The sequence below is a fragment of the Lissotriton vulgaris genome, chromosome 6, assembly GCF_964263255.1.
Source record: "Lissotriton vulgaris chromosome 6, aLisVul1.2, whole genome shotgun sequence".
Lineage (NCBI taxonomy): Eukaryota > Metazoa > Chordata > Amphibia > Caudata > Salamandridae > Lissotriton > Lissotriton vulgaris.
This window is the reverse complement of record NC_141694.1, coordinates 1492406948-1492423012: the sequence shown is the minus strand read 5'-3', so window position 1 is coordinate 1492423012 and position 16065 is coordinate 1492406948. Positions and strand designations below refer to the sequence as shown.

Here is a 16065-nt window from a genome sequence, read left to right as displayed (position 1 = left end):
AAATTAGTTTTGAAGGTCATTAAGAAGAGTAAATAATGATATGTGTGATTGCAGTACATTTTTGTCTGGTATGCCATTATTATAAAATTGATGCCGTTTTTTTTCGTGTTTTGTTTTACTTCCCCTGTCCATTTCCCCTCCCAAACAGTGTACCGCTGCAAAGCTATCTATGCCCTTCTTTCCACAGAGCATTCGTATGATATAACTATTCTAGCGATATACAACATCTTGTTGGAAAGCGTGTATTGTGAATGAGGCTTCCATGATGTATCTATCCAAAGTATGATTTTCAAGGACTTCCGATGGAAGTTCAGGAGAATATGAGTCAGTTCTATTAGCTATTGTTTCAGAAATGTTTCATTTAGCTTTGTAGCCCACCATAGTGAGCTATACCACCTATTAAAGGCCCACTCCAGCATTAAAGGCCCAAACCGAAGGCTCCAGCCTTTAACAAGGGAGTAGGCCTTTAATGGCAGGTATAGCCCAGCTACGGCCGTCTATAATGCTATTAAAACATTTCCTACTATGAGGGCAGAATGTTCTAATTAGAAAACAATGGCCTCTCTGAGCGCGAGTTCCAAAGCCTTTGTTCACAGCTCTTGCTGTGAATGTTCTACAGTTGGTTTGAAAAAATGGTGCGTGGTGTGCGGCACACCTTGGTACACTTGGTGTAGACTTGGTTCTTAATGCTTATTTGTTTAAAATACTTCTGGGAGCCAATAGGTAAGCTCCCTCTGACCTTGGGGAGTTGAAACTTGAAACAAAAGAAATTGCAGTGTCACCTCAATGACACTGTGCCTTATGGCACTCCTTCCGAGACGTAGTCTCACATTGTGTGTATAGGTTTGATTCTATCTTTGTTATGACGAAATCATAGAAACTTCATTTCTCATCATTTGTCATGAGTTCATCTTTAATTTTGCTTGTACATTGTTGCTTCACAATGTGGTATTCTTGTGTTCATTATATTTACACAAACTGAGGTATGGCTTTTTCACAATACTGCGATCAATTTCAATGCATGTATATCCCTATTCATTTTGGGACCTTGCCCTTCATCAGGGGAATAGCATGTGATCTGCGGGGTCAAAGGAAAGAATACCAGGTGAAGACCAGGTATAGTGGCTCTTCCCCATTACAGCACGATGTTAGTAGTGGGAAAAAAAACGTTGTATCAAACCTATACACACAACGTGAGACTACGTCTCGGAAGGAGTGCCATAAGGCACAGTGTCATTGAGGTGACACTGCAATTTCTTTTGTTCTAATGTTGTACAGTTAACAGCAGCGGGCAGGGCCACGGCGGTTAGCTGTTGAGCATTCACAGCAAGAGCTGTGAAAGGGGGCGAAAGTCAGACCGTGGTTTTGCCCGGCTTGGCTGAACTGCTTTTTGTATTTCAGCCAAGCCAGGGAGACCCTGGAGCTCAGCAGCATTCACCCCTCCCTCCTTCTGAAGCCCCAGTGACACTAAGGGAAGGTAGAAGGTTGTTTGTGTCCTCCAGCGCGGCTTCTGCCTTTTGCTTTCCTCTGCCTAATTAATATATTTTCGAGAGGCAGGGAGTTCATGTAGGCCACTGCTGTTCCATTGTCTTCAATTGAGCTATCTAAATTCCAATGTTCTAATGGGAAACAGCGTTTACAACGCTTTCTCCACAACGCTGTACTTTACAACGCGGTCGTTACAACAACCGTGTTGTTACCACTTGTGCCATTACATCGCAAGTCGTTTAAACTACTTGCTGTAGGCGGCGCGCTGGTATTGGATTTACAATCCAACACCTTCCCTGCTGTTGCACAAACTGGAGTAGGAATAGTAAATAATACTATTCTTAAGTCCAGCGCGTCCCCTACAGCTAGTCGTTCTAATGACTTGCGATGTACTGCTTCGCGTTGTAACAACGCGGTCGTTGTAACGACTGCATAGTAATGGCATGCAATGTATTCGCATGCGTGGTAAAGAGCCATATTCGTTCTAATTTGTATTATACATCTTCAGGGTGCAGTTGCTGAAGAAGCAAGCAGAAGATGGCAGGCACTCTCCAATCAGGATTAGGGATTGTGCCCACTCCTCCACGTGAGGTGAGCACACCAAGGGTGTAGTCACCCTAAGGTCAATAGCCCATTGGCTACTACCTTGAGACCCCTAAAACGCCCCCTAAATACAGTATTTAGAGGGCAGCCCTGAACCCAGAAGTTAGATTCCTGCAACCTATGAAGAAGAAGGAAGGAAGAAGTCGCACAGCAGAGGAGACTACAGAGAAGAACTGACTTAGCCACAGCTCTATTGGGCTGTCAGCAGTTTTCAGAGATCCTGCGCCAAAAGTCAACTTGTCCTGCAGCCAGTGACCTCCAAAACCCCTGGGAGGACTGACTGCCTTTAACACAGACCAGATTTCTTGTGAACAGCAGCTCTGTTCAAAAGAAACTACAAAGACAGACTCTGAGCCTGCCTAGGACAAAGAAACTTGACACCTGCAACCACCATTACAGCCATCGCCTACGGCCCGAGTCCAGGTGGTCCACCAGTTAGGGTGACCAACTGGCATTGGTTCAAATTCAGGACGGTGAGTGTAAAAATTCAGGACAAATGGTCAAAATTCAGGACACAAATTCAGAGCAGGAGGTCAAAATTCAGGACAATTGGATATGTTTTACAGACACATCAGAGGTCGCGCAATAGTATATAAGTAAGCCCAGCCATATCCAAACACATTCAACCATTTGCAAACCTATCCATCATGTATTCTTCCATCTATCATTTCACTCATCCATCCATCCTTTCACTCATCCATCCATTATCCATTCATCCACCCTTTCACCCTATCCATCTGTTTACTCATTCATCCATTCACTCATCCATCCAGCCATTTACCCTTTCACCCATCCAGCCATCCTTTCACTTACTCATCCATCCACCCAATCACTCATCCTTCCACCCAGCCACCCTTTCAGTCATTCATCCATCCGCCCTTTCTATCTCAATCGATCCTTTCACTTAGCAATCCTTCCTTCCATCCATCCACCCACCCATCTCCTCATCCACTCATGAATCCATCCATTGACCCTATCACTCATCCATCCTTTCTCTCATCCAGTTATCCGTTCACTCCTTCCCTCATCTATTCATCCTTTTGTCCATCTACCCACCCTTTCACTCACTCATCCATCCTTACATCCACCCTTTCATTCATCCGTCCATCTATTCACCCTTGCACTTATCAGTTCATCAACCCATCCATCATTTCACTCATCCATCCACTCACTCATCATCCACCTTTTCACTCATCCATCCTTTCACTCATCCATCGACCCTTTTACCCATCCAGCTACCCTTCCACCCATACACCCACCTTTTGTCTCTTCCATCCTTCCACTCACTCATCAATCCATCCATCCTCTGTCATTATCCATCTATTCAATCTTTCATTCATCCATTCACTCACTAATTCATCCAGCCATCCACCCACTTACTCACTCGCCCACCTTTTCATATTAATTTTGAGCTGAGCCTTTTTGAGAAGAGGCCCATCAAGAACTTCCCCCTCACTGCAGGAGCCATTCCAGGACGGGACAGAAGCCACCCAGGGCAGAGACAGGATCCACCACAGGGGGGGACAGGAGCCATCACAGGCGGGGGGGGGGACAGAGGCCATCACAGGTGGGGGGGGGGGCGGGACAGGAGCCACAACATGGGGGACAGGAGCCATCACTGGGGGGGGGGAGGGGCAGGAGTCATCACAGGAGGGGGAACAGGATCCACCAGGGTGGGCACAGGTGTGGGCATGCAGTATTCTAGTATCATCTTGGTCTCTTCCAGGGTGGGGTAGGGCTTCTCGCCCCCTCCTGGACCAGACAATGAGAAGACAGGCTCTCTTTCCAGTTTTGCCACCCCCCACTGTGATATACTGTACTTAAAGGAGATACTCCAAGAGAACTGATTTCCCTGATTGTCCTCCGTACTTTGTTAATCAGTGTGGGTGCGATTGTGCCATTTCTTTTTTTAATTACATTATAGACTGCATGTTTGAAGAACCCAGGTTTGTTTACAATTTAGTGACAGTAATTAAGCTCTGTGAAGAGAAACACGTGCTGCCTCTGTGTAATCAGGGCCGGTTCTAGGATGTTTGAGCAGAAAGGGAATGTGTGAGGCCCCTCTAAATTGTGGAGACATGACTCATTCAGGGCTGTTTGCATCTGAATCGATGCCCCTGCTCCCAAGCTGCCGCCCCTCCCTCTCGGCCACCTTCAAGCAGCTCTTAACAGCTCATCAAGGGCTGAAGGTGTGAGGGTTGCCATCCCGCTGTGCCTCTCCAATGCTGCAGGGTATCTGAGCGTTGGTTCTGCCTCGGAGTCTGTTACACCCGACCTCAGCAGCATCAGACTCTGGAAGGGAGGTGGGGGCCAGCTGTGCTGGCTTTAGGGTAGTTCGACTGGTGCCCGGGGTTAAAATTACGGACAAATGGCGTCCGTTAAAGAATCCTTCACGGACAACGGACAGACGGCAGAAATTACGGACTGTCCGTGAAATTTACGGACGGTTGGTCACCCTACCACCAGTCCCAGCGAGGTCCCCAAGTGCTCCAAAGTCTGAGTTCACCATGGGTTGACCCCTCCAGGACTCCCCGACGTCACCTGCAGCCTCTGCACAGAGAACCCCCAACCACAAGTAGATCGGTAAAGTGAAATCCGACCTCAAATGGCACACCTGCATCCGGCCGCCCTGCGCCCTGAACAAGAGGACCCGAGGTGCACGTATGTCCCGAGCCCTCCAACTTACCTGCCCTGCCTTTGGTTCCTCCCGGAAGACTTCCTGGACTGAACCTGAAGCCAAAATCCAAAACTGGCAACCTCCATAGGATTCAATTGGGCTTCCGACCCCTCCTAAGCACCCTGCACCCAGCCGCCCTAGTGCTGTTGGTGGTGTGAACTTGGTGCTGACTGGAGACCCCCTTTGCCCTTATCTTAACCCTGGGAGCTTGGCTCACAAAAATTAGGGCCTGCCCGTGAACAGCCCCCAACTTAAGTGGCCCCTAGCCCCATTGGCTAACATTGGCATCCTGCACTCTGCACCTGGCCGCCCTTATATATGCTAAATGGTGCTAAAGGATAAAACACATCATTTAAGGATCGAGGGGTTGTTGTAGGAAGGGACAGGTAGAATAGACTTGCCCCCAAAATCTTAGGAAGGAAGTGACAAACTTTCTTTTCAGACACTCATTCATCTGCTAGTAGGTTGAGACAGGACTCCACACCCTTCTCGAGAGAAAACTGGATACTATGCAATTTTTTGGGTTAAATTGTAACATCTAGGACGTTGTGTAAACTCTTCCCACTACCTATTCAGGTCTGGGGGCTCAGTGGACTAATGCATCAATCTACGTTTGATCTTGTAGCCCCAGGTTCAAATTCCAGCAGATTCATCCTTCTGACATCAATAAAATGAGTTTCACTGAAGTGTGAAACAATAAATATCTGCCAGTCAGTACCAGGATGCCCCAAGGGGTCAAAGTACACTTTGCAAAAACTTGCCCTATTACTTACTGGTAATCTTCATTACTCCTGGTCCCGTTGTCCTCACCCTATTCATTACAATGTGAGATATGTGTGAGATTATTTTCTCCAGCCCCTGGTACAATCCCTCCCATCACTTTTTAAAGCACATTACGGGCATGGAATGGTCCCCAAATTATCTCATGCTAGGACTAGATGTTTGTAGCCTGTATACGAGCATCTCGCAAACTCTAGGCCTAGAAACCTGCAAACATTTCCTCCAAAGCAGACCAGCAGGCTTTCTACAACATACTGAGATGTTGCTCAAAATGATTGAGATGTGTTTGAGCAACAATTTTTTCCTTTTCGATAAGAACATCTATAGGCAAGTCCAGGGGACGGCAATGGGAACCTGCTTCGCCCCCAGCTTTGCAGGTTTATACCTGGGCTGGTGGGAGGAGCAGGTTGTCCACAAGATCGAGCTATTTAAGAACCATGCCGTCCTCTGGCTACGCTATATAGATGATATCTTTTGTGTGTGGAGTGGCACTGAGACACAAGCCATTGAATTTGTAGAGATACTGAACACTAACCAGATGAATATCCAATTCACACACCAAATCAGCAAAGATACCATGGAATTCCTGGATCTTAAACTTGAGACTAAAAACAACACCATAGAGAGTTCCTTATTCAGAAAATCCACGGCTGGCAACAGTCTACTCCATGCTGACAGTTGCCATCCACATAATCTTATACAGAGCATACCCTTTGGGGAGCTGTTGCGGGCTCGTAGAAATTGCAGCACAACTAATAATTTTGAAATTGAAAAAACAATCATGAAAGAGAGATTCTTAGCACGTGGCTACAGTGTTAAAACTGTGAAAAAAGCCATTAATAAAGTAGAAGCTCTCAACCGTCAGGAACTTCTGTTTCCCCCTGGAACTGAATCTACCATTAAGTCCAAAGAAACTGTCAGGTTTATCACCACCTACAGTACACATGCATGGGAAGTCAGAAGGAGCCTTAAAAAGTTTTGGGAAGTCCTTAAAACTGACAAAGACTTGAAGGAGTATATAGGAGATTATCCATCTCTCACCTTTCGAAAACCCAAGTCATTAAGGGACCAATTATGCAGTAACATGATCCCCAATCTGAGAAAGGACAATGCAGTTAAAGGCTTTTTTACCTGCAACCAATGTAAGGCCTGCAAGTACAGTAACAGTATAAAATCAGTGAAATTTAGCAATAATGAAGCTCCGTGGGTTATACAAAAACATCTGAACTGTAATACAGAATATGTGGTGTACATTCTCAAGTGTCCATGTTCAAAATATTACATAGGGAGCACCATCCACCAAGGCAAGAAAAGAGTGTTAGAGCACTTGAGGGCTATCAATAAAAAAGACAAAACCTACCCAGTAGCCCGTCATTTTCAAGAGAACCACAATAGTAATGCCAATCTCATTAAATTTGCTGCTATCGATTGTGTTTCCCCTAATGTGAGAGGTGGCAATAGATTGCTAGAACTCAGGAAACTGGAGTCTAAATTCATTATTAGATTTAACACCATGGTGCCCCATGGGTTGAATATGGATGAGGAATTATCGGTACATTTATACTAAACGGTCATTGCATGTTTGAGTTGAATTGGTCATGTATTCTGCTGCCTATTTCCTGTTTGCTGTTTTTAGAATTTTGTGTGCCTTCTTCAGTAACCTCTGTTGCGGTATGAAGATTTTAATAGACACTTTGTCTTATCTTTTCTTAAGGTAACAGATGCTTTGGGAAGAGGTGATGAATTGGCTACCCTTTGAACATTTGCCCACATGGGCAGCACTCCGGCAATTTCACTCATGCCCACTTGGGCGTTAACTTCCTGTGCTGACCGGGATGTATAAATCCTCATGTTCCATGAATACTGTATTTGGACACTTGCTTAGTCAACCAAGTATTAGCCGACTCCACCATTTTATTCAGCCACCTTCAGGGTGAAAGAATGCAAATTGTGCGTAGCTTCAGTGTTCTAATACACATACGCATTGATTTTTGTCTTCTGAGATGATGGGTTTGCATCTCAGGATGGCTGATTATTTTGAAATGTTGTGCTTTCCAAAATTGCAAGAATTATCAGTTACACTGACATAAAGAATCATAACTTGTTGTGTCGACCTGCCACCCAAAGATATCAAAGTAATTCCAATTGTGACTTAGTATAATCTTGGTTACCCACAAATCCTTGTGTAATATACCGTTAGTACATTGGAATTCTCTCCCACTTGGGCGTTAATATGTTGTAAATTACATATTCATTTTGGTAATACATGTTCCTTAAGCACTGCATCTGATCGCCTGCAAGGCTAGCCAAGAAACAGCCGACATCACTTGCAAATATTGCAACTTTTGGGGTGGAGCAATACAAATTCCATGTAGCTCCATTGGTTAATACACCTAAGTATTGGTTTTGTCTTTTGAGATGACGGGTTCGAATCTCAGGACGGTTGATATATGTTCAAAATGTTTTATTTTGGTTTTGACGTCCACACTTGTAAGCAATATCAGTCTTATTCATGTACATGGACGAAAAGCATAAAAAGTGACCGTAAACCATTATATTTTGATGTGGTTTGCCGTACGCGCTATTTTGTAAATCATGGGATCATATCCTATTATTCATTTGGGACTTTATAATAATGTTCAAACAATGCTAGTCAGTCACCTTTCCCTTCAAAAAACCTTTTTTAACAAACTTGAAATACTCATATGATATGATAATATGAAGTAGTATTTTGTTTATGTTGATTGTATCACGTGACACGTTATTTTACTTTATTAACAATGATGAAATGCACAAAGTTTGCCCGTGACGAAGGAGTGTCCCTACTCCGAAACGCGTAGGACGTTGTGTCTGCAATAAACCTGCACTTGAATAGAGGCCACGGCTCCTGTGTGATTCCTTTTCGACCAACTTTGGAAGGATTGCGCTGGGTTGTACGTGTGGAATTTTTGGGGGTGGCTACCCCGGCCGTGAGCCCGCCGAAACAGAGGCTCGGGAACAGCTACAAACTTTGTGTTCATATATATATATATATATATATATATATATATATATATATATATATATATATATATATATATATATATATATATATATATATATATATATATATATATATATATATATATATATATATTTATATATATCTTGTAGACAGAAAAAAATCAAAAGGAATGCTGGATCCACTACCACCTCTCCCCCACCAGCAGAACATAAGACGTACGTACCCAGCATTCCTTCTGAACTACCAAGCCCCAATATGTAGGCCGGCCGGGAGGGAGGGGAGTAGTAACGAATGGGACGAGGACAAGGGAACAGGTAGTAATTAAGATTACTGCTAGGAATAGGGCACTACCCATAGGTCCCTCCAGTCCTACTTCCATTCATTACAATACAAGAATACCCAAGCCAAGCACCCAGCATTCATAACAACAGAATACGCAATGGACACAACCATCACAGCAGCACCCAAAGTGATTTATTTCAACAGAAACAAGGAAATCAGGAGCGAACAGCCTGCAACACCACCAATCCAAAATTAGCATCCTCACACAGCAAATTCCAAAGCCGGTAATGCCTCACAAATGTGTTAGAGGAGACCCAAGTAGCAGCCCTGCAAATATCAGACTGGGAAAGCCCCCTCAATTCAGCCCAGGAAGCAGCCATCCCCAAGTATAGTGATCTTGGAGCCCCACAGGAGGAGGAGAACCTGAAAGAGAATAAGCCATCTCAATCACCTGCTTAATCCATTGACCAATTGGCAAGGAAGACGCTTTCTCACCCATGAGAACGCCCCAAAAGAAACAAGGAATAACGCCCGAATGCACTCGGCACAAGGCCTTTCTGAACATCCAACAAGGACTACTGAAGGTCATCCTCGGAGAACGCTCAGCCACCAAAGCAGGCAAAACAACCTCCTGAGAACAATGGAATTGGGAAGCCACCTTGGGGATAAAGGACGAATCCAACCGTAAAACAACCCCATCCGCAGAGAAGAACAGGAAAGGTTCCCATGCCATCAAAGCCCTCAACTCACCAAGGCCCCTGGCCGAAGTGATGGGCACCAAAAATACAACTTTCAAAGTGACAAACTTAATGTCGACCAGCTCCAAAGGCTCTAAAGGAGCCACGACTAACGCCTTCAAGACCAAAGGCAAATTCCACAAAGTAAACAGAGGTTTCACCAAAGGGCGAGAAAAAGAAATCCCCTTTAGCAAATGGGACATCAAATCATCCACATCAGACAGATTACCCCACCTAAATTTCGTAATCACAGCCTACTGGGCCAGTAAGGTAGACACAGCCAACCTATTCTCGAAACAGTCCCAAAAAAACTGCAACACAGAAGTCAGGGAACACTTCAGAGGGGACAAAAGGAGAGCTTCACACCACTGTGTAAAATTCCCCCAGTGCTGCCCTCAGGATTTGAGAGTAGAAGGCCTACAGGATTGCTGAATGGCCAAAGCTAAATGCCAGGGGAGCCCCTTGCGCTGCAACAGCTTCCTCTCAACTTCCACCCTGACAGTTGCGGGAGAGGCAACAAAGGGGCTGACCTCAGACGAGAGGGGAAGCAGGGGATCACCCAAGGACACTGAACAACCAGAAGCTTGCAAGTAGGGAACCAAGATCCCTGAGGGCTAAATGGAACTACCACCTCCCTGGATTCCCCCGGCAGATGTGCAAGGAACCTGGGAATCAGAGCCAGAGGTGGAAAGGCATGCAAATGGCGAGGCGGTCAATGAAGGGTCAAAGCATCCACGCCCCAAACCCCCTCCTGATGAGAGCAAGCACAAAACCGGGGCAGCTCAGCAGTTTGCCGGGATGCAAAGAGGTCCGGGAAAGGGACACCAAACCTACTGCACACTTGCCAAAAGGCCACCCGGGTGGGAGACATTTCCTGCAAGGGTGTAAAGAACCGAATGAAAGCATCTGCCAACCAAGGACTGGGAATGAATCCCCCCGATGGCTCAGTTATGCCACAGTCACCATGTTGTCCGACTGAACTACAACATTCCGCCCCATCAGAAGCTGATGGCACCCCATGACTGCCCGGAAGGTGGCCATCAGCTCCCTCCATTTGGAGGACCTCCTGCAAGGACCAATGAGCCACTAAGGAACTGTCCCCTACTGTTGCCCCCAACCGAAAGTATTGGCGTCTGTGTTAAGAACCACAGGAGGATCCGGCTGTAATGGCACCCCCTTGGAAAGTGTGTCCAGGACCGTCCACCAGTGTAGATCTGGTATGATGGCTGGAGTCACCAGAACAAAGCCCGTCGAGATCCCAAGAGACCAGATTCCAATGAGCAGGCAGATGTACCCACAGAAGCTGGAGCACAGTGAACACTGCCACTGCCATAAGACCCAGAAGTTGCAACCACAGCCGATTCTGAAACGAATCATCCCTGATTACCTTCATCGCCAGGGACTTCAAGACCAGAGCCCTGGGGCCCGGCAAGAACACCTGGGTCAGGTTGGTGTGAAATCTGGCCTCAAAGAATGTCATGTCCTGAGATGGAATCAGCTGACACTTCAGAACGTTCAGCAGGAACCCATGAACTACAAGACCGAACAAACCACCAATAGATTGAGAAGAAGCTGCTCCCGAGATGAAGCATGGAGCAGCCAATCGTCCTGATAAGGAAAGATGTGGATGTCCATAAGATGCAAGGAAGCGACCACCTTGATGAAAATCCTTGGGACAGATCGAAGGCCAAAGCGCAGGACACAAAACTGATAATGAGTGCTGTGAACGCTGAATCTGAGATCCTGCTGGTTGAGGGAATGTATTGGAATGTGATAGTATGCATCCTGCAGATCCAGAGTGCACATCAGATGATTACTGAGCACCAACGGAGTCTCCATCTTGAAGGGAAGGTGGATGACAAACTTGTTCAGTGCCTTCAAGTCCAACACCAGCTGAAAGCCCCCTGTAGATTTGGCCACAAGGAAAACTATTGAGTAAAAGTCCTTGCCCTTCTCCCGAGACTGAACTTCCAGAATGGCACCTTTTTGCAGCAGTGAGCAAGTCCCTTCTGAAAACGCAATCCTCTTCACCCGAGAGGAGGGCCAAGAAGTCAGACAAACTCTGGAATCTGAAGGAGTCACAAAAAACTCTATTGTGTAGCCCAGCCTTATAATGTCCAGCACCCAAGCATCTTAAGACGATTTTTCCTAGGCCAGAAGAAAGCGCTGAATCTGTCCTCCGACCACAAATTTCTGTACCCGGCTCATATACTCAGGAGCAGGGCTTCGGCAGAGGAGACTTGACCTTCCTGTCCCCACCTCTGCCAGAAGGAAAGCTGCCCTGACTATGAGGATACTGCCTCTGAGACGGCTGCTAGAAGGGAAACTTGGGCTTCCAAAACTGCTTATCCGAAGTGGTCTACATTAGAGAAGAGGAGTGCTTCTTCTCCTTGAAGCGCGTGTGCAGCTTAACCTCCAACTCCTCTCCAAACAGCATATTCCCCTGGAAGGGTAATCTCAAGACTGAAGACTTTTGCCCAGAATCCATCTTCCAGTCCTTCAAGACCAAATTACGGTGATCTGCCGCACAGGCTCCACCGGACAAAGCAGAGGTCCTCACCACGTCAAAAGAGACATCCGCCAGAAATTCAACCTGGCACTCGATCTGGTCCAGCAGACCAGAACAGTCAGAAGTGTCATCCAGTGACCTATAAAGGGCTTTGATATGCGAAATCAGAGATTGGGCTATATAAATCCCCTAAATTCCAGCACATAGGGCCAAATGAGAACCTGAGTACAATTTTCTCATTGAAGCTTCCACCTTTTTTTCCACCGCATTGCGGCTCACAGCCTCCTCAGTTAGAAAAGTCCTTCTTACGAGACTGGCTACAAAAGAACGGATTGGAATAGAATCAGGCAAGTCTTTAGGCATGTCCTGCAGTGGGTACAACTTGGCCATAAACCTGGGAAGCACAAGCTTATCAGGGTCCCTCTATTCCCTCTTCAACACCTCATGGCTAGTGGGGTGCACTGGAACATCCACAGTGATCGCACTTTGAAACTGGGGCAGCAGTAACCCAGCCGAAGTGCACGGGACCTCCTCCTCCATGAAGCCCATATTGGACTTGACATGTTGCAACATGTCTCTGTCAACATATTTTCTATTGTGCTCCGTCACACCCAGACCCTCCTCCTCCGAATCAGAGGAATGTGAAAGTGGCTCAGGGACCGAGTCCTTGGGCCTCCCACTGCCCATCTCCAGCAAGGTCTCCCTGATCAAACGCTTCAGCCTGGCGTCATCACCTTCCCTCTTATATTTAGAGCTGGGTGAGGAAAGAAAAGAAGGAGAGGAAACCGAGGTAGAAGAGGGAGACTCCTCGACATGCCTCCGATTCCTGGAATGTTGCTCCATGATAAAGAATAGTGCTGACCAGGAAGTGCACAGGTCACACATGCCCCAGAAGAACAGCAAACAACTGATTCACAACAGCAGGGGGTGCAAACACCATCGCTATGGGGTACTCACCACTGGCCGGTAAAATAAGGTGTCAGAAATCCCCCCCCCATCCCATACCAACTCAAACCACCACAGGCACGTATGCCTCCCAGCATGCCTGCAGCACCCAACCGAAAGTAAGGCAGAACAACCCGGAAGCGCCCATTACCACGCTCTCCTCAGCCTGCCACTGTTACTGCATCAGCCCACATATACACTGCATGCCTCCCATCCTCCCAGCACAACGGGAGACATGCACCATCAAGCCCCCAGCTGCCGCCGCAGTGTCTTCGCCCCGGCCCAGCCCTAGAAAGACGCGTGACCATAACACAGAACAGCCCTGTGGCTACGACTCCCCAGCCACAAAGAGCTGTCAGTACACCAGCGTGCCTCCTGGCAAGCCCGGTGCGCCGGGGACACCACCAGACACCCCCGCGGAGAGCCCAGAGGTCCAACGGGCAATTCAAGAAGCACACAGAATAATGCAACACCTGCCCAGCAGGAGCAGCACCTAGCACATCCTAATCCCATTGTGTCGGCAAACAGATAAAAGAGCAGAAGGAATGCTGGGTAAGTATGTCTTATATACTCCTGTTGGGAGTGTGGGGGGGGGGATGAGGTTAGAGATTCCATAGTTCCTTTGGTTCTTTTTTCTGTCCGTAAAATTTATATATCATATTGTAATGAATGGGACAAGGACTGGAGGGACCTGGGGGTAATGTTATGTTAACCAATATGCTATATCCAATGCTACGCAAATAGATAAATGCATTAGCACAATGTTGTGAGATATGATTACTTCTCTAAAGAACTAGGATTAGAGTGGTAATGACAGTACATAGCACTGTGACTTGGAATGTTAAAAGTCATACGGAGTGTCAAAAGAGCTGCTCAATTTGTGTAAGCCTAGCAGTGGAGTTCCATCCGTGTGATATTCAGGTTTCTCTTGCTTAATAAGGCAAATGCAATTAAAAACACGTTCTATAATGCCTCAGGAAAGTAGAGATGTAAATGACAGTTTCTGTAATTCCCTTAAAAGTATACACGAAGAAGTGTATCTTGTAATGACAGCAGGTGGTGAAAACATATGAATTAGGTGGTGACATGAATGTCATTGATGCATTCAAAGGCTCAAGGGCCTCATGTACTAAAAAAATAGTCGCAATGTGCCCACTGGCTTTTACCAAATACATATATATTTTGCAAACTGACCTATATACTAATAGATCAGTTCACTAAATACTGAATTGTAGTGGATTGCAATTGGACTTACCTCATAATATTAATGAAGTAGGCCGCTAACTGTGACTCAGTGCGATTGGCTACACTCACTGGTATGGTTGCCTGTTGGGGTCAACAGACAACCATGTCTGTGATTGCTTTTAAATAAAGCAATCTTTTAAAAAAATGTAGCTGCAGTGGGCACATTGCCCCATACGGTATGGTCATGCCCTAGACTAGTTGGTTTCTGGAGGTGTGTGTGGAGCTGCCTGCCTGAGGTGCTGGGTTGGGATCTTCCTCGTACTCATCGCCTAGGTCTACTCCACATCCTGGAGGGAGTTGGTGGGAACATATATAAACGTCACTTGTTGTTACTGGGGCTGGTGGTTGCCAAAAGGGACCTGGCCCGAGCTTGGAAGGATGAGAGGCCCCCCCCCTGAGTGCATGGAGAGCCGGACTGGACTTTTGTATGGGTCTAGAGCGACCAATATTTGAAGCACGAGGGTGCCCCCGCAAGCACTTTAAGGTATGGAAGAGATGGGCAGACTATAGGGGGTTGACACTGGACCCCCCGGCGGAACCTGAGGAAGATCTTTAGGCTTCTGATGTCCAGCGAGCCTATGAACTACGCCACGATTGCCATACCACGACCAAGCACTGAAGCTATCTGTACACACGTGCACGGGGTTAGGGTGGGTCACCGGGGGGAGTGGGGGGGGTTGGGTAGTTGGGGTTGGGAGGGATAGGGGCGGGTGTAGAAGTTTCCTTTTATTTGTGCTTTCTCTCGTTTTTTTTGATTGGACGTTTGGTCCTGTGCTGTAACTGTACCAAGATGCTTGGTGGTGTTCTCCTGACTGTGGGGAGCCACACTTATTACTTTGCCCAATCCTATCAATAAAATTTGGTGTGAAAAAAAAAAATGTAGGAAAAAAAGGAAAACGGGATATGTTTGGAAAAAAAAACACTTTTACAAACATATTTTATGAGCAGGCAGTGCATTGACAGATCCGAAAAATGTTTTTGTCCTCATTCACAAAGGAGAATGGGTCTATAGGACCCCTTCCGGTTTAGAAATGGGTTACCTCCTCCTTTGAAGTGGTGTTAAAATATAATTTTCATTAATACATACAATAAGGAACTGTTATTTGAAAGGGACACCCTAATTACTCCCCTTTCAAATACTGATTCCTTATGGTTTCCTAAACTCATTTATCAATTTGGAAACCTGTTTTTGAATTGTTGAATGGGCTTCATACATTTCACAAAGGGATTTGGCATTCGAAAATCCACTGATTTACCTAATCTGAGGAGTTGTGAATGCGAAAAACCTTCGGACAATAAGCCCTGTGTCCTTTTGTGCACAGTGAAAAGGGGGACGCTGTCTTTAGCCATGAATTATTGTAGAGCAACACCCACTCACCTTCAAAGAGGAAACAAAATACCATGCCCAACACAAAAAAAATGCTTACCACAAAATTGGAATCTGAAGCTCATCTGCAGGGCTTGTAACAACAATAGGATACTTTCTAAATCTGCAAATATTCCTATGACATTGTCAATATATTATTATGCCTGTTGATCAGCCAGCTGACTGAAGAAGGGGCAAACGTGAAACGGCATGCATGCGAAAAAAGGACTCAACTGTGGGGACATGAAGGCGGAAGAAGAAAAGATTAGGAGGACCAGGAAAGAGAGCCCTGAGCAGGAGTCTTGGGGGATGGCCTAATGCCTGCCAGTGCTCTCCATCCTACCCTTTCCTACTCTTCCTCACCCTATTTCTTATCTGTGATGAGGAAGCGAAACCAGTTGACCACGAGCTCAGTTTCTCTTACTGCAT

The 16065-nt window shown here is 46.2% G+C and overlaps 1 protein-coding gene across 1 annotated transcript in view; it reads right to left on the bottom strand.

Moving 5' to 3' along the window:
• The window catches only part of CIMIP6 (ciliary microtubule inner protein 6), a 225813-nt gene that overhangs the window by 131281 nt on the left and 78467 nt on the right, over window positions 1–16065 (bottom strand). The window lies entirely within an intron of this gene.